The 26,203-nt window shown below is 39.1% G+C and overlaps 1 protein-coding gene and 1 pseudogene across 1 annotated transcript in view; both read right to left on the bottom strand.

Moving 5' to 3' along the window:
• The window catches only part of HAPSTR2 (HUWE1 associated protein modifying stress responses 2), a 187,302-nt gene that overhangs the window by 31,147 nt on the left and 129,952 nt on the right, over positions 1 to 26,203 (bottom strand). The window lies entirely within an intron of this gene.
• LOC129475711 (heterogeneous nuclear ribonucleoprotein A3-like) lies at positions 23,368 to 24,914 on the bottom strand (annotated as a pseudogene).

Below are 26,203 nucleotides of genomic sequence, written 5' to 3'. Positions count from 1 at the left end.
AGTTGACAAAGTGACTAGGGTATTTTGCTCCCAATGAACACTGGAAACACTGAGCAATTCAAATTACTTACTAGTAAATTTTGAAGCTCTGAAAAACTGAATAGAATATCAAGGAGGCTTGTGTTTTTTTTAGTGATTCTCAGCCGAGGGAAAGCACTTTTTGACTAGCACAGCTATAGAACTCATGAAGAATTGCTCTCGCCAGACTCTTGTCCTTGGTACAATACTTGATGCTAGGGTAACCACTGGATTGGAGGAACTTTGACTAGGATGCACTGGGTCTTGCCTGGGAAGCACTCTTGCAATTTTTTCCTTTGTGTTTAAAATGAAGTCCTCAACACTGTCAGTCTTTTGGACAAGGTCAGGGTGTTCAATGGAATCGATGGCAGCCAACTGGGCTGGCAGAGATTTTTATTTAAAATAACCTCTAGGCTGGGTACGGTGGCTCACGCCTGTAATCCCAGCACTTTGGGAGGCTGAGGCGGGTGGATCACTTGAGGTCAGGAGTTCGAGACCAGCCTGGCCAACATTACGAAACCTGTCTCTACTAAAAATACAAAAATCAGCCAGGCGTGGTGGCGCGTGCCTGTAATCCCAGCTACTCAGAAGGCTGAGGCACAAGAATTGCTTGAACCCAGGAGGCGGAAATTGCAGTGAGCCGAGATCGTGCCACTGCACTCCAGCCTGGGTGATGTAGGGAGACTCTGCCTCAAAAATCAATAAAAAATAAAATAAAATAACCTCTAAACAGTACTGGACAAGGAGTTAGGGGATCTGGGTTCTGATACCAGCACTGTGACAGAAGTGAAGAATTGCAAGTAAGAGACGAGTTAGGAAAATTATAGAGGTTTACCCAACTATGGAAGCCATAGGGAAAACAATTTTTAGTTGAATGTGAAAAAGATCATTCTAAGGAATTAGAATTGTTCAACAAAGGAAAATATGATTCAGGAAGCAGTGAGGTCTGTTGTTACATGGAGGGTTAAAACTGTAGCTGAGTCACCTTTAAGGTATACGACAGAAATAAATTCTTATATCGGTCGAAAAATTAGTATGGATCATTTCTAAGGTTTTGTATGCACTGTGCACTTAGCCCTTAGTAGGTACCCAGGAAAAGTTTGCGGTAGAAGGGAAAGAAGGGAGGGAGAAGAGAAAAATGAATCTTTCACTTCTTTCTCAATGGAATGGGTTAGGCCATAAATAAATAAAAGCAAGCCACATAAATACTATTTTAAATTGGCACTGTGAAAATAAGAGTAACAGATGTTGGAGGACTACTGTATTAGATAAGACTGTTTTTAGTATGATATAAACAATAATGCTAGTCAACATTTATCAAGCACTTAACATGTGACAGGTGTCACTCTACAACCTATTTAAATACTCCTATCAAACCCATGAGGTGGTTCTCTTAGTTTAGGAAAGATAAGCAACCTTCTTGAGGCCTCATAACTAGAAAGAAACAGAATTGGGAAATGAGTGTGTGTGTGTGTGCGCAAGCGTGTGTGTGTATGTGTGGCCCCGAATCCTATCATGGTAGTTTCTCATGCTTCCTCTCCACTTCAATATATGGTTATGAGTTGTTATTGTTAAAACATTTAAAAAAGGAGTAAAAAGTAAATCCAAAAAAAAATCTCTCTCCTATTCCTGTCCCTCAGCCACCCAGTAACCTGCCCAGGGGACAACCATCGTTAACAGTTACGCTTTTTTTTTTTTTTTTTTTTAACTTTTACAACACTGTGGTTTGACATTCCAGCATTTCATCGTCCACACAAACTTGAACTATATTACTACATATTTCTTCTCTAATTTTTAAATTTCACTTTTGTAAAACGTTCTTCAAAATTGGTCCCATAGAAAACATGATAAAAACTGCACACAGTGCATTGCAAATGCTAATGCTTTTCAGACATTAATTGTTCAATTGGTTAATCAAGCTTGGTGATATAGTATATTCTCGTTGTTTTACATTTTCTATTTCTGTGATGTAACATCTTTTTACAATAAGATGGAACATCTGTCTGATGAAAAACGGGCCATTATTATTCATCTTAAGCCACGAAGCATCGTTCTACAGCTCTGAACTAATGGTTATTACATCAAATAGGTTTTACTTTAATCATTATTTCTAATACATGTGAAATTAATACACAGTGTGTCATTACTGAGCACTGGAATATAATTCTAAAAGACGCAATTAATGTTTATCAGAAATTTTTTGAAATATGATTATCAAATACTCTACTAATGAATCATTTGCATATCTGAAATTATAACCTAAACATGAAGCAGTCTTGTGATAGGATGCATTAGGCTTCGGAATGAAAAAAAAAGAGAGTGAGAGAGAGATTTAAGATATCAAGTTATTTATATTGTCCGCTTCCCTCCCAACTCAGAATTTTTTCTGAGGAGAATGCATTTTCAAAACAACAGTTAAACAGCTTCAGGGGAAGGCATTTCTGGTGCTTTTCCAGGAATTAAGATTTTCTTTTCCTTTATTTCTTTTATTTACATGGAAAAGAATGTTGTTTAGAAGACCTGGACCTCTAAATTAAAAAAAATAAATCATGGTTAATTGTCAAATTCAATTTCTATACAGAAAAATGCCATCCATTTCCAAATGATGCCTGTAAACTCCCTCTGCAAAGGGGCAAAGAAAAATGCACTGTATTTCCCCTGCAGTGTTATATTGCACGTTCACCTTAAGAAGCATATGCTGCTCTTTTGAAATATGCAGACTCCCCCATCATTGTACAGGGCCTCTGTGAAAAGATAGAGGGCTCTGCGGAATTAACATATGAATAGGCTAACATACCTCCCAAGAAGCCCCTGCACGGGGTTGGGGGGCACAAATGGAAGAGATTCTTTACATTCATTTTACAGTTAATGAAGAGTAAGAGGACCTTTTCTGACCAATTTTCCCTGGGGATTCAGAATTTACACCTAAAATGTTGAGTATACAAAATATCCATTTAAACCTGGATGCCTGGATGCCCATTCATAACTAACCAAGCCCACTGGAAAAGGCAAATGTCCAATATCTGAAAAGAGTAATTGCTGGTATCCATATTAATCATTGAAAGCTGATTATCACTGTTCTTGCCAATTGGCTACTCAATTCAGGTCACTTTAGCAAAAATGCTTTACCTGGAAGAGGTGAACTGACTAGGTCAGAGTTAGTGTTGTAGATGTAAGGGCATGACCAGTGGGAGGAGGTGTGAAGACAGTGTTTCTGGGGAATGAAGCCTTGAAAGTAGGACTAAGACCAGGAGCTCAGTCCAAAGGGATAAAGTCAGATTTGGCAGGATTACTGTCACCAAAATTCTAAGTAGAGCTCAAGACCCATTTACTAAGGAGATTAGGGCGCCTGCTGCTCTAATCAGCTCTAATAGAGGGTTCCATATATCTTTCCCACGTAGAAAGAGTTAAGTGTCACTTCCTCTGGAGGCAACCTCCCCTGACCTCCACAGCTGGGTTAGATGCCTTCCTCTGTGCTCCCACAAAACCCTGTACTTCTTGAAATATTACATAAAAATTCCAGCATTACTACACGGATGTGCCTCTATGTCTTTTTCCCTCGTTGTGGTGTGTAAGCTCTGTGAGGGTCACAGCCATGCCCACACCGTTCTTTGCTGCGTCCTGAGTCTGGTACAATGCCAAGCATATAATTGATGCACAGTAAATATTTGCTGAATAATGAAAAGTTTCCTGGGCCCAGGAAACCTTGCGATTTGCTTCATGGGACAGATATGTTGATGGGCGCATGTCCATGGAGCAGTCAATCTCGTGGACCAGACCACCAACTACCATTTTGTTTTGGGGCGATGCTTTCTGATAGAACTGCATTGTACACCAGGATGTCGCTGGAATTAGAGTGATTAGATGAGAAGCAGGGACTGTGCACAATCAGATGAGAACAAGTAGAGGAGACTAGGGTAAGAAACGACCTGTGCACTGAGTAAGGTGGGATGGGGTGGTGGTGGAGACGTACCATGAAACCTAACTCATGGAGACAGGAAGCTGAAAATTTGATTTAAGATGAGGTCAGCAAATTGGCCTACAGACCGAATCTAATCTTCAGTCTATTTTTGTACACCCTGGGATTGAAGAATGGTTTTTATATCATTAAATGGTTATTAAAAACATAAGAAGAATATGCAACAGAGATGGTATATGGCCAACAAAGCCTAAGATATTTGCTATCTGGTCCGTTACAGAAAATGTTTGCTGGTAGATGGTTTAAGTGAATAAAATAATGATAGCAAAAAGCAACCACACCCAAGACATCTACATGCTCATACACACACATGCACGCGCACACAAATGTGCTGTAATAACAAAACACAATTTTGTTGTAATCTGAAAATAGCAAACAAATGTTGATGTCTCACGAAGTTTGTGAAATGGAAATTAACTCATTTTTATTCTTTGGCAATTAAAGTAACCATAAATATATTTTTTGTAAGGCACTGTTTCGGTATTTTTTTTGAAGACTGATTTTTCTTTTCTCTGGCGTCTCAGATATGGGTGTCTTATCCAGCCTCTGCTGTAATCATTCTGTTTGCCCTTGGACCTTTTCCTAATTATGAGAATTTTGCACCTCCTGAGAAGAGACTGCATAATGTGAATATATTTGAAAGATAATAACTTTGATTTGATCTCATTCAGCAATGTTCTTTGAAATACAGTCAGAATGCTCCAGAGCTGAAAGAGACCATCTAATTCCAAATCCCTTGTTTTACTGAGAGAAAAATGGAGATTAAGTAATTTATTATATCTGAGGTCCTAAAATAAGCCAAGGCCAGAGTGAGACCCAGAAATCCTGGTCCCGAGCTGTCTCACACTGCTTCTCAGGCACGGTATTGTTCCTCCTCTAAACTCCTAGAGGGCAGAACATGTCTGTTTTTTCTCTCTTGCCAGTGTGCAGCCCATTGCCTGGCACATAGTTGGTACCAATGTGTGTGTTGAATAAATGAATGAATTATAATCATGGCTAGCATTTATTTTGTGCTTACCATTTGCCAATTATTATGTCAAACACTTTTACATGCATTATATAATTTGACCCTCACAACACCTTATGAGTAGGTTTTATTACTATTTCTATTTTACAAATGAGGAAAGTTAGGCACAGAGAGGTGAAATGATTTGCCCGAAGTCACACAGGTAGGAAGTTGTGAAATTTGACTTTGAATGGAGGTCTTAAGTAAGCCAGTGTTTTAATCACCACCCTAAATGTGTGTTGGGAACCAATGAAAACATCGATTCTGAAATTATGTGGAAATGCTAAGCCTGTGCACTTACACATCAAAATACAAGTTTCTACTCTGTCTTTCCTCAACAAATGAAGCCCAGTGAACGGGACCCTCAACTTGTTTTTTCTGACTTTGCCCCGACTCCTTTTGTGGCTTCACACAATCAGCTAATCTCTCAAGTAACCCAGTTCCCCAAATCCATTGCATAGCCCTGCTTTTTGTGACACCCCAGGGGGCCTCTAATTACCCCAGAGGGGTTTCATAAAATTCTCAAAACAAATTTTAAATGTAATCTTTTTTTTTAAAGAACATATGCTTTACAAAACCTTTAGGAGGATATAAGGGATTTGCTTCAAACAAAACAAAACAAATGAAAACAGTTTTTATAGTCCCAGCGTGCAAGCCAAATGGTAAGGGATGCGGCTCCATCTGCTGGACATCAAACGCTCTAATAATAATTGTGATTAAATGTTGATAATGGGGAGTATTTCTAGTCTGCAGCATTTCTCGTGGTCTATTCTAAATATTCCTTTTTTATAAATAACACAAATACATGGCTATTGTCAAAAATTTGTAAAACACAGAAAAAATGACCACGAATGTTATAATAAGCACCTATAATCTCACCTCCCTGAGAAACCTACCACATTAACAGTTTTTCCTTTTGTTCCTATGCTTCTATGTTTTTTTAACCCGGGTAAAAACATATATGTACAGTGATGTATCATCTTTCTGTTTCTAAACATTATATAATAAAGGTTTTCCAAGACATTTAACAGTCATCATAGGCATAATTTTTATTATTTATTTATTTATTTATTTAGAGATGGAGTTTCGTTCCTGTCACCCAGGCTGGAATGCAATGGCACGATCTTGGCTCATTGCAACCTCCACCTCTGGAGTTCAAGCAATTCTCCCATAGGCACAGTTTTTAATAGCTGCATACTATTCTAAGATTATACAATAATGTATTTACCCAAATCCCCATTGTTGAACATTTAGGTTGATTGACAATTTGGTTATTATAAATGGGCATCTCTTTGCATAAATTTTGTCTGGACCTCAGCTTACTTCCTGAGAACTGACTGTTATTATATTAACAGTGGAGCTACAGGTCAAGGATAAGACGATATTTTAGCTCCTGAAATATGTTATCAAATTGCTTTCCATGAAGACTGCATCAGTTTATGCCCCCATTATCAAGGTATGAATCCCTTTCTTATGCTACTCTGGCTAACTAGAGTATTGGAGTATTATCTTTTTTCACCTTTGTTTCTTTTTTTGTGGTTTTTTGTTGTTGTTGTTGTTGCTTTGTTTCTTTTCGTTTTGTTTTTGTTTGTGTTTTTGAGATGGAGTCTTGCTCTGCCACCAGGCTGGACAGGCTGGAGTGCGGTGGCGCAATCTCGGCTCACTGCAACCTCCACCTCCCAGGTTCAAGTGATTCTCCTGCCTCAGCCCCCCAAGTAGCTGGGATTACAAGCGCACGCCACCACGCCTGGCTAATTTTTGTATTTTTAGTAGAGATAGGGTTTCACTGTGTTGACCAGGATGGTCTCGATCTTCTGACCTCATGATCCACCCACCTCGGCCTCCCAAAGTGCTGGGATTACAGGAGTGAGCCACCGCGCCCTGCCATCTTTGTTAATTAATAGGTGAAAATTGGGCTCTTGTTTCCATTAGCATTTTTGATTACCAGTGCAGGTGAACATTTATTCATATGTTTATTAGCCATTCACTTTCCTCTTTTGTGACTTGTTTGTTAATGTCATTTTCCACTGAAAGCCTTTGGATTTTCTCATTATTTTGTGTGTGCTCTTTAGATATTCAAGACATTATTTTTTCTCTCATATACATGGCAAATATTTTTCCAAGTTTGTTCTTTGTCTTTTATTATATTCGGCATGTAGAAGCTTTTTATTTTATATAGTCGGATATGTAAATAGTTTCTTTTATGATTTTTCTTCTATCGTTTTTAGGCTTAACATGTCCTCTATACAGAGGTGCAATAAATATTCACATTGTTATGGTCTTAATTTTTGGCCCCCATTTTTTGTTGTTTCCATTTGTATGTACCTGAAACTAATGTTGATATAAAATATGAAATATGAGGATATAATTTTTATCACCATTTATTAAATTGTTCTTCTCTACCTTCCTAAGTTGTTAAATTATCACCAGCATATATTTCACACAGCATTGTTCTTGTACTCTACGGAGAGTTGCAAAGGTACAAATTTTGTAGTAAACTTTGAAATGGTTTCCATTTTGCTGACAAAAAGATTCTGGAATGCTGAGACATTATAGGGACCCTTTAAGAGTTTTGAGTTAAGAGTTAACACAATCATGCCTGTATTATTAAAACAAGGTGACTATCATATAATGTAGAATGAGAGTAGCACAGAGTGGGGAAGAGTTTGGAAGCAGCCATGTCAGATGGTTTACAGTTTTCTAAACAATTTGTGCTTTCTCCTGAGCCTTATAGGCATCTTCCTCCTTGCCTTTTGTTTTCTCAGTATCATCTCTTTAATCATTTTGGTATGTTCCAGGCATGGTGTTGGGCACTTTATATATGCGATCTCATTAACTCTGCCAAATTCCCAATTAGGTAGGTATTATCACCCCCCTTTTACAGATAAGGAAATTGAGGCTGAGGGATGTCATTTAAGTTGCTCAAGGTCCCACAGCCAGTGAGTTGCAGGATGCATAACTGAAACCCAGGGATTTGGGAAAAAACTTAAATATAAAACACTTAAAACAGTGTCTGGCTTGATAAATGAGAGTTTCTTACTTGTCATCAGGCCTCATGAACTTAAAATTTTATATGTTAAAAGAACTTGCTGGCGTCACATTAACAAAATATCCCAGTAATTAAAGAAGGCTTATTCAAACATACCTGTGAATTATTTTGCCCTCTGATGTTTGTGTAAAAAGGGCTTCAGCATGGCAGTCAAGAAACCTAGCTGCTAGCCCATCTTGTAGTGCTACGAAGTTGTGTCACCTCAGGCAACTCACTTGACTGTAAAGTTTCCTTGACTGCATAACAAGAACAACAAAAGTAATCATGCCCCTCAAAGGGTTTTCAGTGAAATAAAAACAAATCCAAAATGCTTGGAAAAGTTTCAAATTCCACATGATCTTATAGATTTCCCAATTAACAAATCAAAATTATTAGACCATGAAAATGCCTATAGAAACAAACTACAATGAACAGTGAAAATGACCTCTGTGTTTTAATTTGTTTCATTTTTATTCTTCATCAAGTCCAATTTTCAAACATACAAAAGGTAGAGAGAACAAGTAATGAGTCTCCGTGGCCAGTTTCCTAGCTTCAGTGATTGTAAACTCTGCTATTATTGTTTCATATAGCCCCCAAACATTTTATATTTCTGTATATTTTAAAACAAAGTCCAAGGCAGTATATGAATATGATTCTTTTTATGATTATAAAAATAATGGAGTTGTATTTGATTTTCTCAAATGCTGAAGAAAAAGTTAATTTTAATGCCTGGCAAATTCCAAGCAAATATTGATTTTACTTGGTCTTGCTGCTTTTAAAATGCCTCAGAATAATGAATCTCTGATCTAAATAATACGTCAATTTTCAGTACAGACCAAGGGCTAGTGAATTTCAATGGTCTACGGAGGACAAGCTGGTGGGGGAAGGGGAGGGCTCCATCTAGTCTATACAGAGGGCAGCATTTTATTTTTATAATAACTATGTATATCATCAAACATTTAACTGGTTTAGTATATTAAACCAGTTTGACTTCAGGGTAATTTTGACCAGAGATTTAACTATTCTTGACAAAGTGAGTGAAGGTAAGAAGATTAATTATTGGTTGGTACAAAAGCAATTGGGGTTTTTGCCATTAAAAGTAATGGCAATTACTTTTGTGCCAACCTAAGAAGAAATTTTTTAAAAAGAACAAAAACAGCCTATGCTGCCCGCTAATAAAGAAGCTAGGAACCAGTTTCTCTCTAAACGTATGTACTTGCCATTTTTTTCCATATGTCTAGTTTGCAAAAGCTCATTGACATTCCATAATCCACAGCCTAATGACAATGGCAGGGCAGGCATTAATGTACCCATTTGGACAAATTAGAAAGTGAAAGAGGTCACACAACCTGGAGAGTGACAGAGCTAGGGACAAGGGCCTAGGTCTCTTGCTGCCTATGCCAAAAATGACTCCCTATGTAAGCAAATTTACTGAAAAAGAATGAATTCCTTCACCTTCTATTTTCAGTCTCCCTGAGACTTAACACAGTACCTGTACTTTGTAGCAGCTCAGTAAATATTTCTTGCCTGTCAGACTATTTCCAAATAATGGTAGAAAAGAAATATTACAGGTAGAAAAAAAAAACAGGAGAAATTAGAGAAAATGTTAAAGAAATAGGAAATAACAGTGACAAGCATAGCAAATAAAGAATAAGGTAGGAAAAATGAAACATGGAGGAAAAACATGTTAAACTGCAATTAAGAATCATAAAACACATGCCAGAAAAAAATATTTGAAGGCCATGTACCGAAAAACTGATGGTGGTGGTAATGACAACTGTGACTTACGTTTACTAGGCTCTGTGGTAAGCCTATTAGCCTTCTAATATTATGATGATGACGATGATGATTTATTTTATGTATTTATTTTCAGACGGAGTCTCGCTCTGTTGCCAGGCTGGAGTGCAGTGGCGTGATCTCGGCTCACTGCAACAACCTCCGCCTCCTGTGTCCCTCTAATATTATTATCCTTACATAATGGATAAAGAAAGTAGGGCTCAGAGAGGTTAAGTAACTTGCCCAAGGATATATCTCTAAGAAGGATAGATGTTAAAGAAATAGGAAATGACAGTGGCAAGCATAGCAAATAAAGAATAAGGTAGGAAAAATGAAACATGGAGGAAAAACATGTTAAACTGCACTTAAGAATCATAAAACATATGCCCGAAAAAATATTTGAAGGCCATGTACTAGGATTCCAACCTAGACAGTCTGACCCAATTTTCATATTTTTTTGTATATTTTCTGTATTTTACCAATTTCCAGCAATGAGCACGTATTACCTTTATTTTTTAATCCCGTAGCATTCACCGTGTATAGAAATAATTTTGTCATTACATCATTAGCTCTAGTTAATTACTATTTCTATTCATCATTTGTATGTCACCTCAATTAGACTGTTGAGAGCACTCCTCGGGGAGTGTCATGTTTTAATGCATATTATAGCTGCTCTATGAATATTTCTTAAATGAATGGACAATGGAGAGAAAAATGTGGGAATGTGAAGCAAACAACCACAAAAAATGGTTTAGGGAGGTGATGAAAGAGATAGATAAGGAACAGAAAAAGGGGCACAGAAACCTATCATAATGATCATTAACAGGAGATACACTTGGGACCTAGGTAGTAAGACAAACACATAACTACAAATCAGGGTAAATAAGAAAGAAAGCTAGCTAAGTAGAACCCTGTTTTGGTGACCTCGGACACTAGGATGGGAGCTAAAATGCATTAACAAAACATGCCAGTCACAGCAAAAATGGAGATTTTTTAAAGATATGGTACTTTAAAAAATTTAAATAGAAAAATTGTTTCAGAGTACCTTATGAGAGGGGAAAGTACTAAAATTGCTTTTCTGGCAAAGCCTGTCCCTTCATCCAACAATTATCCTAAGATACTTGAGATCTCATCTCCATAAATTCAATAGGCAATTGGGGCCACTTTCTCTTTTGAGGCCAGATGCAAAAACAGAAATTACAGTCATTTCCTATATTGCAGAAATTAGCTGGCCAGTTGAAAGCCACCTGCACGCATTAATTCACATCATCAGAGGTTGGCATCTAGAAGGCTCAAGGCCCTTCCGTCTCTGCCACATACTTCACCCACATGGAGGCCAAGTTCAGATAACCAAAGGTGAAACCTAAGTTTCCATTTGAGCCACGCTATGAGGTGGTAGTCTCTTTGTAGCTCTTGCTGGCTTGGGAGTTAAAGAGTAACAATTTTTGTTTTCATAATAACACATACACATAAACATAAAATAATATTGAGGTATGACATAGCAAATAACAGCAGTCCCCCACCCCAGCATTCCCCATCACCCTCCCAAGAAACAATAATAGCTGTTTCTTCTGATTTCCACATTATATTATCTAAATAATACGCCTAAAGACCTATTTATTTATTGATGTTAGATACTATCTACTGATTTTCTTTTACAGTAGTTGACAATTTAGCTTTCTTATACTTCCCCACACTGCACACCCAGATTCATCAATTCCCTTAAAATTTCTATCGCAATGCTTGATTAAATCATTGCCAGGTTCACACGATTATGGCTATGCAATTATTGTTTGCTGCTAAGCAAAGTAGTACATTATTGTTAGCCTTAGCATATTATTGTTAGATTTTTGGGGGGTTTTTTGAAGTTAATAATGGCTTCAGTATTTTATTATTTGAGATTTCAATATTTCTAATGCTTCCCCTCCAGGTATTCTAACAATTCTGTAAAATATCTATTAATAATTTTTCCAAACACTCTGATTCATCTAAAAATCTGCTGCTTCCATATTCCCCCAAAGATTGCCCTTTTGCAGCTCCCTGTTCCCCTGCTACAAACTAAGCCAGTTATTCTCATGGCCTTGAACATGATTGTCTTCCTGGGACACTCCCTTCCCATCCCCTGGAGTTAGAGTCTTTGTTTCCTGGATCTCACCCTGTGTCTTTCTTTTTCTTGGCTTACTCCTTCATTTTAGTAGAGCAAAACCTCCAATTGCTTCCAGAAGAGTTCATAGGAGGAATTTTTTGAGTCCTTGCATATTTCACTCTAACAATTAACATGAGCATGTTTGGATTGCCATAGAATTTTAAGATGAAGACAATTTTCCATTAAAAATAGACATTTATGGTCAATTGATTTTTGACAAGGGTGCCAAGACCCTTCAGTGTGGAAGGAGTAATCTTTTCAACAAATGGTTCTGAGGCACCTGGATATGCAGAAGCAAAAGAATGAAGCTGGACCCTTAACTCACACTATACACATAAACTCCATATGGATCAATGATCCAAATGTCTCATCTAAAACTCTGAAGTTATAAAATGGTCAGAAGAAAACATTGGTATAAATCTTCATGACCTTAGATTAGGCAATGGTTTCTTAGATATAATACCTAAAAAGCACAAGTGCCCAAAGGATGAATACATAAATGGGACTTCCACAACATTAGAAACTTTTACACTTGTAAGGACACTATCAAGAAAGTGAAAGACAACCATAGAATGGGAGAAAATATTTACAAATATAACTGATATGGGACTTGTATATAGAATACATAATAATACTTATAATTCCATAATAAAAAGACAAGTTACTCAATTAAAAATGAGCAAATGATCTCAATAGACATTTGCTATTGAGGAAGCACTGTATTGAGGAAGACATACAAGTGGCCAATAAGGAGATGAAAAAAAGCATCATTAGTCATTAGGGAAATGTAAATCAAAACCAAAATGAGATACTACTTCATACCCACTAAGATGGCTAAAATTTTTAAAAAGGAAAAAACAAGTGCTAGCAAAGATGTGAAGATATTAGAATCATTGTATATTGCTGGTAGAAAGAAAAAATGGCGCAGCTGATGTGGAAACATTTTGGCATTTCCTTAATAATTTTAAGATGAAGTTACCATATGATGTAGTATTTCCATTTATAGGTATATCCCCAAGAGAATTGAAAACATATGTGTACAGAAAAATGTGTACACAAATGTTCACAGCAGCATTATTCACAATAGCCAAAAAGTACAAGCAACCCAAATGTCCACCAACTGATAAAATGGAAAAATGAAGTAAGGTATAACTACCCAATAACATACTGCTCAGCCATAAAAAGGAATGAAGTACTAATACATGCTACGACATGGATGAACCTTAAAAACATTATGCTGAGTGACTATTTACAATAGCAAAGACTTGGAACCAACACAAATGTCCATCAGTGATACACTGGATAAAGAAAATCTGGCACATATACACCATGGAATACTATGTAGCCATAAAAAAGAATGAGATCATGTCCTTTGCAGGGACATGGATGAAGCTGGAAGCCATCATTCTCAGCAAACTAACATGGGAACAGAAAACCAAATACTGCATCTTCTCACTCTTAAGTGGAAGTTGAACAATGGGAACACATGGACACAGGGAGGGGAACATCACGCACTGGGGCCTGTCAGGGGGTGGGGGGCAAGGGGTTGGAGAGCATTAAGACAAATATCTAATGCGTGCTGGGCTTAAAACCTAGATGACTGGTTGATAAGGTGCAGCAAACCACCATGGCACATGTATACCTATGTAACAAACCTGCACATTCTGCACATGTATCCTAGAACTTAAAGTAAATTTTTAAAAAAATTATGCTGAGTGAAGGAAGCCAAACATGAAAGGTCACATATTGTATAATGCCATTTATATAAAATATCCAGAATAGGCATTTTCTGGACATAGAAAGTAGATTAGTGGTTGCAAGGGAATGGAGGCAAGTGGGAGTTGGCAGCGACTGCTAATAATTATGAGATTTCTTTTAGGGTGATAAAAATGCTCTGTAATTAGAGAGTGGTGATGATAACACAACTGTAAATATATTAAAACCATTAAAGTGCACACTTTACTTATTTATTTATATATTTATTTAGAGACAGGGTCTTGCTCTGTTGCCCAGACTGGAGTGCAGTGGCCCAATCACAGTTCACTGCAGCCTTGACCTCCTGGGCTCAAGCAATTCTCTTGCCTCAGCCTCCAGAGTAGCTGGGACTACAGGCGTATGCCACTATGCCTAGGTTTGTTTTTCTTTCTTTCTTTCTTTCTTTCTTTCTTTCTTTCTTTCTTTCTTTCTTTCTTTCTTTCTTTCTTTCTTTCTTTTTCTTTCTTTCTTTCTTTCTTTCTTTCTTTCTTTCTTTCTTTCTTTCTTTCTTTCTTTCTTTCTTTCTTTCTTTTTCTTTCCTTCCTTCCTTCCTACCTTTCTTTCTTTCTTTTTCTTTCTTTCTTTGCTGGGGTTTCACCATGTTGCCCAGGCTGGTCTGGAACTCCTGAGCTCAAGCAATCCACCCACCTCAGGCCTCCCAAAATGCTGGAATTACAGATGTGAGCTACCACGCCCAGCCAGATTGTACACTTTAAATGGGTGAAATTTATGATGTATGTCTGGCTTCTTTCATTTAGTATAATGTATTTTAAAAAGTAATGTAGGAACTAGGTATGGTGGCTCACACCTGTAATCCCAGCACTTTGCGAGGCTGAGACGGGTGGATCACTTGAGGCCAAGAGTTCGAGACCAGTCTGGCCAACATAGTGAAACTACATCTCTACTAAAGATACAAAAAAGTAGCCGGGCATGGTGGCATATGCATGTAATCCCAGCTACTTGTGAGGCTGAGGCACAAGACTCACTGGAACCTGAGAGGCAGGGGCTGCAGTGAGCTGAGATCAAGTCACTGAATTCTAGCCTGGGCAATAGAGCAAGACTCTGTCTCAAAGAAAATAAATAAATGAAATATATATTTTTTAATTTTGAAAAGTAATGTAGGTACTGAGAGGCTGAAGTGGAAGGATCACCTGAGCCTGGGAGGTCAAGGCTGCAGTGAGCCATGATCTCACAACTGCACTCCAGCCTGGGTGACAGAGCAAGACCCTGCGAGACTGTCAAAGAGTGATCAGGAAATCACTGAGACAGCCTGAGTTTTCACCAAAAGGCAAAGGATAGACTACCAAACCTGAACAAATTTAAAATAGTGGGAGACAAAAATAAAGTTGTTTTTGTAATTACAAATACACAAACATACTCACATAAATAAATAAAACAGGAGAGATAATAACAGCCAAATAAAAGGTTTAACAGAAATTGTGAAGACAGTTTATGGCTGGAGGAGAGGGAATGGAGGGCTCAGAGGGCACTATAGCCCAAGCGTCTGCAGAGGGGGACAAAGAGCAGCAGGTAAATTAGTCACCCTGTAGAACGTACAGTCACTCAGAATTTGAAGGCATGGAATACAGTTGAAAACAGGAGTAAGGCCCAGAGTTTAAAATAGAAAAGGAGGGTTAAAAGTCAAATAATGGACCCCTCAGGTATCTTCCCCCAACTTCAGATGGCTGCTGGTAGACAACCCCACCTATGCACAAAGAACTTACAATCTCATTCTTATATATAAACAAATAGCTTACAATCATCAGAATTTTCAGAAAAATTTTCACTGCTAAAGAGAAAGAATAACATAAACAACAGAATTGAAGGGATTCTGAGGAAACAGGCAATGCAGGTGGCAGAAGAAAACTTTCAAACATTATCATTGTCATCCTTAGAGATAAGAGAAAATATTCTACTCATACCAGAAGTATAGAATGTTATAGAAAAGAAAAATTTTAGGACAAGATCTATCTCTTAAAAAATTAAAGAGGGTGGAACAAGATGGCCAAATAGAAGCCTACACCATTTGTCCCCCCAACAGAAACACCAAATTTTAACAACTGTCTGCAACAGAAAAGCACCATCACAATAACCAAAAATCAGGTAAGCAATCACAATACCTATTTTTAACTCCATATTGCTAAAGAGGTATTGAAGAGGGTCAGAGAGACAGTTTTATATTACCAGCGCCACCTCTTCCCCATCCCCTGGCAGCATCCTTGTGGTGCAGAGGGTATGTGCACATTGGAAAAGGAGAGCTCAGTGACTAGGGGACATTACATTGAACTTGGTGTTGCCTGTCATAATGGAGAACAAAGCCATGCTGGGCTCAGCCAGTACCCAGGCATGGAGGGAGCATTTGGACAAAACATAGCCAGAGAGGAATCACCCATCCCAGCAGTTGGAACTTGAGTTTCTTGGCAAAACTTGTACTATGGGCCAAAGTGCCCTGGGGTCCTTGGTAAACTTGAAAGACTGTCTAGGACACAAGCACTATGATTACTAGGCAATTCCTAGTGCTGAGCTGGGCTCAGAGCCAGAAGACTAGGGTGGCATGCGACCTAAGGAGACACCAGTCGAAGTGACTAAGGGAGTGATTGTGCCAAACCTCCCCAACCCCAGGCAGTGCAGCTTGCAGCAATAAAAGTGACTCATTCTTTCTGCTTAAAGAGAGGAAAGCAAAGAGTAAAGAGGACTTTATCTTGCATGTGGGATATCAGCTCAGCCGCAGGATAGGGCACCAAGCAGAGTCATGAGGCCCACATTCTAGTTCATGGCTCATGGGCATTTCTAGATAGACCCTGGGCCAAAATGGAAACTGCTGCCTTGAAGGGAAGGCAGGATTCATCACTTCCTGACTAAAGAGCCCCTGGTCCCGAATAGCCAGCAGTAATAACTAAGAAGTATGCCGTGGGCCTTGGGCTCTGAAATGTGCTGACTTCAGGTGTGACCAAGCACATGCCCACCTATAGTGAAAGACTCCTTCTGTTTGAGAAAAGAAGGAAAAGTAAAAGGGACTTTGTCTTGCACCTTAGATACCAGCTCAGCCACAATAGGGTAGAGCAACGAGCAGGCTTTTGGGGTCCCCAGATCCAGGCATAGCCTCTTGGACACAAAATCTTTCTTCTGCTTGATTAATTCTGCTGTTGAGAGACTCTGATGCATTATGTATGTATGTATGTATGTATGTATGTATGTATGTATGTATGTATTTAAGACAGGGTCTTGCTCTGTCACCCAGGCTAGAGTGCAGTGGCATGATCTCGGCTCACTGCAACCTCTGCCTCCCAGGTTCAAGTGATTCTCCTGCCTCAGCCTCCTGAGTAGCTGGGACTACATGTGCATGCCACCACAACTGGCTAATTTTTTTTGTATTTTTAGTAGACACAGGATTTCATCATGTTGGCCAGGCTGGTCTTAAATTTGTGACCTCAAGTGATCTGCATGCCTCAGCCTCTCAAAGTGCTGCGATTAGAGGCGTGAGCTGTGCCCAACCATCTGATGCATTTTTTAGTTTGTCAATTGAGTTTTTTAGCTCCACAATTTCTGCTTGATTTTTTAAATAATTTCAATCTCTTTGTTAAATTTCTATTCTGGGACTCCGAATTCTTTTTCTGTGTTATCTTGAAGTTCATTAAGCTTCCTCAAAACAGCTATTTTGAGGCCGGGCGCGGTGGCTCACGCTTGTAATCCCAGCACTTTGGGAGGCCGAGGCGGGCGGATCACGAGGTCAGGAGATCGAGACCACGGTGAAACCCCGTCTCTACTAAAAATACAAAAAAATTAGTCGGGCGTGGTGGCGGGCGCCTGTAGTCCAAGCTACTTGGAGAGGCTGAAGCAGGAGAATGGCATGACCCCGGGAGGCGGAGCTTGCAGCGAGCCGAGATCCTGGGCGACAGAGCGAGACTCCGTCTCAAAAAAAAAAAAAAAAAACAGCTATTTTGAATTCTGTCTGAAAGGTAACATATCTCTGCCACCCCAGGATTGGTCACTAGTGCCTTGTTTAGTTCATTTGGTGAGGCCATGTTTTTCTGAATGTTCTTGATACTTGTGAATGTTCATCAATGTCTGAGCATTGAAGACTTAGGTATTTATTCTAATCTTCACAGTTTGGCCTTTCTTGTCTTGTCCTTTTGAGAAGGCTTTCCAGCTATTCAAAGCGAATGGAGTGTTATGATCTAAGTCTTTGGTCACTGCAGCCATATCTGCACTAGTGGAAGCCCCAAAGCCCAGTAGCACTGCAACTCTTGTATACTCCTCGTAGATGTATTGTCTTAGTGGGCTTGGCTAAGATCTGTGAAAATTTCCTGGATCACCAGACAGAATTTCTTGTATTCTTCCCTCACTTTCTCCCAAAGAAACAGTCTCTCTCTCCACGTTTGGCTGCCTGGAGTTGAGGGAGGAGTGATGCAAGCACTCCCACTGCTACCATAACTGGGACTGTGCTGGGTTACACCTGAAGCCAGCATTGTACTGGGTCTCATCCAAGGCCAATGGCAACTACTGCCTGGCTACTGCTGATGTTTATTCAAGGCCCAAGGGCTCTTTAGTCAGAAGGTGTTGAATCCTACCAGAGCTGGGTCTTTTCCTTCTGGGTAGCAGGTTTCTTTCTAGCCCAGAGTAGGTCTAGCACTGTCACCCAGGAGCTAGGGCCTGGAACTGGGGGGCTTCAGGACTCTGCTTGGTACTTTATTTTACTGTGGCTGAGCTGGTATCCAAATTTCTAAACAAAGTCCTCTTTACTCTTCCCTCTCCTTTCTGCAAGCAAAAGCAGTCTCTCCCCAAGCTGCACTGCTTGGAGTTGGACCTGCAAGCTCTTCCTTGGCTGCCCCAGCTGGTGCCTCAATGGGTCACTTGTGCCCAAGTCCACTGGCTCTGAGCCCAGCACAGCAGCAGGACTTGCCCAAGGACTGTGATCCTTGTGGCCTAGACTGCCTTTCAAATTTTTTCAGGACCCCAGGGCACTTTAGTTCACCACTGGTGGGGCTGGTCAGAACTCAGTTCCCACTGGAGTGTAGGATTCCCCTCTGACTGGGGCTGATCTAAACGCTCCCTCCATGGGCATTGACCAAATCCTTCTTTCCTATCTTGTGTTCTGCTGTGACAGGGTGGTACTGAGTTCCAATGCAAAGTCCCACAGTCACTTTCCTCTCCCTCCCCAAAGGACACAGATTCTCTTTCTGTGTGCTGCTGGGGAATAGAGGAGGGGTGGTATAGGCAATGTAAGACCATCTTTCCTACTCTCTTCAGTGCCTCTTTCCTTAATATTAAATATTAAAACCAGGTACTGTGATTGCTCAACTTGTTTTTGGTTCTTATGAAAGTGCTTTCTTCCAGGGATAATTGTTAAATTTAGTGTTCCTATGTAGGGATGATCACTGGAGGATTCTATTTGGCTATCTTGCTCCACCTCCTCCTTCTTGCTTCTTATAAGTGGTTGATTAGGAATATCCAATTGAAACATTTTGCATACTTCAGTTGCCAGATCATGCCATGGATTATCAGTGCTTTTTTTTACTACTGGAAATGGTTATTAGCATCTTTAAACCTAATGAGATTAGACAGCCAATTCCAGAAACTTTAGAACCATTCACAAAACTCATCCTTAAAATTCTGTTTCTCTGAAACCACTCTGTACCAAAATCTTTATTATTCTGTATTTTCCAGAAAAACAAAACCAGTATCTTTCTCTCAATACTCAGAGAGCGATAGATAGATGATAGATAGATAGATAGATAGATAGATAGATAGATAGATAGATGATAGATAGATGATAGATAGATAGATAGATGATAGATAGATAGATAGATAGGGAGAAAAATATAGATACAGATCAGATAGAGAGAGAGAGAGAGAGAGAGATAGATAGCTAGACAATTAAAAATTGGGTCATGTGATTAGGGACAGTGAAAAGTTCAAGATCTGCAGGTGGCAAGCTGGAGACCCACAAGAGCCAGTGATATCCTCCAGTCTGAGGCCAAGTCTGAAATAGGGAGACCAGTGGTCTAGCTGAAAGGTCAGACAGGGAGAATGAATTTTTTCTTACTTAGTTTTTTATTCGATTCAGTCTTTCCACAGATTGGATGAGGTCCATCCACACTGGGGAAGGGGATCTGCTTTATTCACTCTATGATTCAAATGTTGCTCTCATCCGGAAACACCCTCACAGACACACAAAGAAATAATATTTAACCAAAGATCTGGGCAGCCCGTGGCCTAGTTAAGTTGACACATAAAATTAACCATCTTCTGTGGTGCGAAATTTTTAATTTTGATGAAGTCCAACTTGTCAACGTTTCCTTATACAGATTGTTCTTTTGGTATTATGTCTAAGAGTCTTCACGTAGGCCTATTTCCCAAATATATTCTCATATGTTTTCTGTAAAGTTTTAGAGTTTTATGTTTATATTTATATCCATGATCTATTTTGTCTTAACTCTTGTATATGATGTGAGGTTTAGGGGAGGTTTGGTTTTTTGGCCCTATGGTTGTCCAATTGTGCCGGCATCATTGGTTGCAAAAATCATCTTTCCTTCATTGAATTGCTTTTCATTCGTTGTCAAAAATCAATTGAACTGGGCAATTATTTCTTAGATATGGCACAAAAACGAAAGCAAAAACAAAACAATATTAATAGATTAATTACACTTGATCAAAATTTAAAACTTCTGTGCTTCAAAGTGTCAGAGGCGTATGAGCTAGAGCAACTCCATTTTGAATAGGAGCTGGGTAAAATGAGGCTGAGACCTACTGGGTTGCATTCCCAGATGATTAAGGCATTCTAAGTCACAGGATGAGATAGGAGGTCGGCACAAAATCTGGGTCATAAAGACCTTGCTGATAAAACAGGTTGCAGTAAATAAGCTGGCTAAAATCCAACAAAACCAAGATGGCAACGAGAGTGACCTCTGGTCGTCCTCACTGCTACACTCCCATCAGCGCCATAACAGTTTATAAATGCCATGGCAATGCCAGGAAGTTACCCTATATGGTCTAAAAAGGGGATGCATGAATAATCCACTCCTTATTTAGCATATAATCAAGAAATAACCATAAAAATGAGCAACCAGCATCTCTCAGGGCTTCTCTGTCTATGGAGTAGCTATCTTTATTCCTTTACTTTCGTAATAAACTGGCTTTCACGTTACCCTACAGACTCGCCCTAAATTCTTTCTTGCATGAGATCCAAGAACCCTCTCTTGGGGTCTGGATTGGGGCCCCTTTCCTGTAACCAATGCACCATAGAAAAAGTGAAAAGATAGTTCACAGACTGGAAGAAAAAATTTGAAAATCATTTATCTGGCAAGGGACTTGTATCCTGTATATATAAAGAGTACTTACAATTAAATAATAAAAAGACAAATAACCCAATTGAAAAACAAGCAAAGAATTTCAGCACATTTCTCCAAAAAAAAAAAAAAAAAAACACATACAAATGACCAATAGGCACATCAAAAGATGCTCATTGTTATTTGTTGCTAGGGAAATGGAAATCAAAATCCCAATGAGATAACATTTTATACCCACTAGTATTCCTAGAATCAAAAAGATAAATGATGACAAGTTTGGTAAGGATGTAGAGAAATTCAAATACTCATGCACTGCTGGTGAGAATGTAAAAAGATGCAACTACTTTGTAAAACAGTTTGGCAGTTCTGCAAAAGTTAAATATAGAGGTATTATATGACCCAGCAATTCTGCTATTAGATATACACCCAAGATAAATCAAAACCTATGTCAACACAAAAACTTGTACACAAATACTCATAAGAGCATAATCCATAATAGCCAAAAGTGAAAACAACGCAAATGTCCATCAAATGATGAATGGATAAACAACATGGAATACTATGGGATTTTTTTAGCCCTTCATTTTCTCTATTTTTTTTTTTTTTTTTTGAGACTGAGTCTCACAGGGCCTCACTCTATCACCCAGGCTGGAGTTCAGTGGTGCGATCTCAGCTCACTGCAACCTCTGCCTCCCAGGTTCAAGCGATTCTTCTGCTTCAGCCTCCCAAGTAGCTGGGACTATAGGTGTACACCACCACGCCTGGCTAATTTTTGTATTTTTAGAAAAGATGAGGATTCCCCATGTTGGACAGGCTGGTCTCAAACTCCTGACCTCAGGTGATCCACCTGCCTCAGCCTCCCCAAGTGCTGGGATTGCAGGCATGGGCCACTGCGCCTGGCCTGTTTTTCTATTTTCAACTGCATTTATTTCTGCTCTTTTTATTTCCTTTCTTCTGCTTGCCTGGGGTTTATTTTGCTCTTCTTTCTTTAGTTTTTTGAGGTAGTCACTTAGATTATTGATTCGAAGTCCTTCCTCCTTTCTATTGTAAGTATTTAGTGCCATAAATTTCTCTCTCAACAGCTGTGTATAGCTCTTTTTGGTTTTCATTTTGTGATACTGTGGTATTTTATGAGATTCCTACTTTAATGGCGCCCTCTTCTGTCAGCATAACAAAGTTCAGCTATTTAGTAAATTTGTGCTTTTGTTTTGATAATAGAGAAGGGGGTTTTTCTGTTCTCCGATTTTGTGGTTCTTTCCTCTCTTGTTGAACATAAATTTTGACCTTTTGCTTTTTTCCCCTTCACCACTCAGTTGCCAAATCATTCTTCATTACTTTTTTGCCTTTTTTTCTTTCCCAGAGGCTGTTTCAAAGACTGCCCCTTCAAATCACACATACTTTCAAAATTTTTTCCCCTGTAGTCCATATACTCTGATCTACTTAGACACTTTTTAAAAAAAATTAGAGTAAATTCACTCTTTCCGGTGGTGGTTTTACTTATCTTTTGGCCCTTTAGCTATCTTCCCTCTTCTGTTTTTCCCTTAGATTTATTCAGTCTGCCTTGCTGGCCACAATGTCTCATGGCAGGGTGAGCAGGAGGAAAAAGAAGCATGAGCAGCAATGCATTATGATTTGGTGTTATTTCTCCTCTTACTTACAGTTCTTTTGAATTTGAAGTATTCTTTCTCTTCAAGTTATTGTAAGAGTATGGTTTTGCATAGTTTTGTTTTTCTCTTGTTGTTCTGTATTGATTTTGGAGGGATATTAGGAGATTGGGACCTAGGTGGCTGCCATTGTTGTTAGCTGCCCAGAAGTTCCCCTATTCTAAAAACAGACATATGCTATTTCTGGTGACTAAGTGTTTATTGGCATAAATATATATTAACTTCTGGTAAAAATTGATAGCACGCTAAAAACGATGTTGAAAATAATTTTCCTAGTTCTAAGTTAATGTTGCTCCTCTTTATCCTATTTTCAACCTCAATGTTTTGTTTGGAAGACAAATGCCTCCTCTTTCGCTAACCACTGCTACTAAATATGAAATGCCAAGAATCTAATATGTAAATTATTTTAGTTGTTATCTCCAGAATAAAATGAAATCATGGAAATATCAAGGTCTCTGTGTTATGACTTAATTAAAACATTTTGAGAATAAATTGCAGTGTATCTTATTCTAATTGAGAGCATTTAGCCAGATTAGAAAAGACAAACTATTCAAGAGTTCATTCCAATTTTCACCTATTTAGATTCCAACCTCTCATCCTCCATGGTTACCTTTGGAAAGACCTTACTTAATAGAGTCATGATAGAGGAAAATAGATTTTCCTTATGACATCTGTTTTTAGGTGTGGCTGTTTTAAGATAGTATGCTTTTCTTTCTTTTTTTTTTTTTTTGAAAAGTTAAAAATTCCTTAATTTTTTATTCCTGGTACCACTACCACAATTTACAGGGCAATATACCTGATGTAATGAAAAGAAAAAGAAAAAGCTACAACAGATAAAAGACCTCAGGAATGTACATCTGATTGACACTACATTGCATTAATCAATAGCTGCACTTTATGCAAACTGTGGCTATGACAGTCCTGAACAAGAAGGGTTTCCTGTTTAAGCTGCAGTAACTTTTCTGACTATGGATCATCCTTCCTTCTGTGGCAGATTTTTACAGTTCCTCTAATGCATTTGGGATGACTGTCTCAAAGTAACCTGCAGCTTTCCTGACAACTCCTCGCTGTCTCTCCTCCTAAGAACTGTAGCCCTTTTCTGCTGTTTTTAGAACCTTCTGCTACCATATCCACCACTTCCACCACCAGATCCATAACCACCACCATAGGGACTGCCCGAGCTTCTTCCACCAAAACTGCCCCCTTTCATGGGCCCATAATTTGATTGCTGTTGTCCACTATAATTTCCAAAATCATTATAGTTCCCACCACCACCATAGTTCCCACCGCCAAAATTTCCTCCTCCATTGTAACCATCATATCCTCCACCACCACCACCATATCCACCACCTTGGTTTCCATATCCTGGTCCACCACCACCATAGCCCCCTCTACTACTACAACCAGGACCACTGCCACAGTTGCCACCATCACCTCCAAATCCATTATATCCACCATCAACTCCTCCATAACTACCTCTGCTGCCACCACCTCCACCACCGTAGCCTCCTCTTCCACCAAAGTTTCCACCGCAGCCAAAATTACCTCCACCACCTCCAAAGTTTCCTCTGCAACCCATAAAATTGCCAGATCCACCTCCACGACCTCTCTGTGATCCAGGAGACTGCATCTCTTATTTAGAAACGGCCTTTTTCACTTCACAATTATGCCTATTAATAGTGTGGTATTTCTGAACAACAATTTTATCAACTGTATCGTGACCATCGAAAGTTACAAAAGCAAATCCTCTCTTTTTTCCACTCTGCCTGTCTGTCTTCCATAACTTCTATGGTTTCAATCTTGCCATACTTTTCAAAGTAGTTTCTCAAATTATATTCTTCTGTATCTTCTTTAATACCACCAACAAAAATTTTCTTCACTGTTAGATGGGCACCAGGCTTTACAGAATCCTCTCTAGAAACAGCTCTCTTTGGTTCCACTGCACGCCCATCAACCTTGTGTGGTCGAGCACACATTGCTGCATCCACCTCTGTAACACAAGAATAAGTCACAAAACCTAAGCCCCTGGAACGTTTTGTTTGGGAGTCTCTCATTACCACACAATCTGTGAGTGTGCCCCATTTCTCAAAATGTTCTCTTAAACTATCATCTGTAGATTCAAAGCTCAGACCACCAATAAACAGTTTTCTCACCTGCTCTGGTTCCTTTGGATCATGGCCCTCCTCTCTCTGGCAGCGACGGCCGACGGCCGGAGTCGGGCTGGGGGCGACCGGGCGGTGGTTTTACCTCCATTTTGAGACCGGACTCGCCTCTTCCAACTCAAGTTCAATATCGATAGTATGCTTTTCAATGGCAACAAAAGCCATAATTGACAAATGGGATCTAATTAAACTAAAGAGTTTCTGCACAGCAAAAGAAACTATCATCAGAGTGAACAGGCAACCTACAGAATGGGAGAAAATTTTTGCAATCTCTCCATCTGACAAAGGGCTAATATCCAGAATCTACAGGAAATTAAACAAATTTACAAGAAAAAAAACAACCCCATCAAAAAGTGGGCAAAGGATATTAACAGACACTTCTCAAAAGAAGACATTTATGTGGCCAACAAACATGTAAAAAAAAGCTCATCATCACTGGCCATCAGAGAAATGCAAATCAAAACCACAATGAGATACCATCTCACACCAGTTAGAATGGCGATCATTAAAAAGTCAGGAAACAACAGGTGCTGGAGAGGATGTGGAGAAATAGGAACACTTTTACACTGTTGGTGGGACTGTAAACTAGTTAAACCATTGTGGAAGTCAGTGTGGCGATTTCTCAAGGATCTAGAACCAGAAATACCATTTGACCCAGCAATCCCATTACTGGGTATATACCCAAAGGATTATAAATCATGCTACTATAAAGGCACATGCACACGTATGTTTATTGCAGCACTGTTCACAATAGGAAAGACTTGGAACCAACCCAAATGCCCATCAATGATAGACTGGATAAAGAAAATGTGGCACATATACACTATGGAATACTATGCAGCTATAAAAAGGACGATTTCATGTCCTTTGCAGGGACATGGATGAAGCTGGAAACCATCATCCTCAGCAAACTAACACAGGAACAGAAAACCAAACACCGCATGTTCTCACTCATAAGTGGGAGTTGAACAATGAGAACACATGGACACAGGGAGGGGAACATCACACACTGGGGCCTGTTGGGGGGTGGGGGGCCAGGGGAGGAATAGCATTAGGAGAAATACCTAATGTAGATGATGGCTTGATGGGTGCACCAAGCCACCATGGCACAAGTATGCCTATGTGACAAACCTGCACATTTTGCACATGTATCCCAGAACTTAAAGTATAATTTTTTTTTAAAAAAAAGATAGTATGCTTTCAAAATAAATGTTAATGTTCTCACTCATATGTGAGAGCTATAAAACTGGAACACATGGAGGTAGAGAGTGAAAAATTAGATAACAGAGACTGGGAAGGATGTGTTGGGGGAGGGGAAGGGTAAAGAGAAGTGTGTTAAAGGATACAAACATACAGTAAGATAGAAGGGATAAATTCAAT

This window comes from Symphalangus syndactylus, chromosome X (assembly GCF_028878055.3).
Source record: "Symphalangus syndactylus isolate Jambi chromosome X, NHGRI_mSymSyn1-v2.1_pri, whole genome shotgun sequence".
NCBI classification, from domain to species: Eukaryota; Metazoa; Chordata; class Mammalia; order Primates; family Hylobatidae; genus Symphalangus; species Symphalangus syndactylus.
The sequence above is the reverse complement of the archived record's forward strand: the minus strand, read 5'-3'. Positions and strand labels throughout refer to the sequence as shown.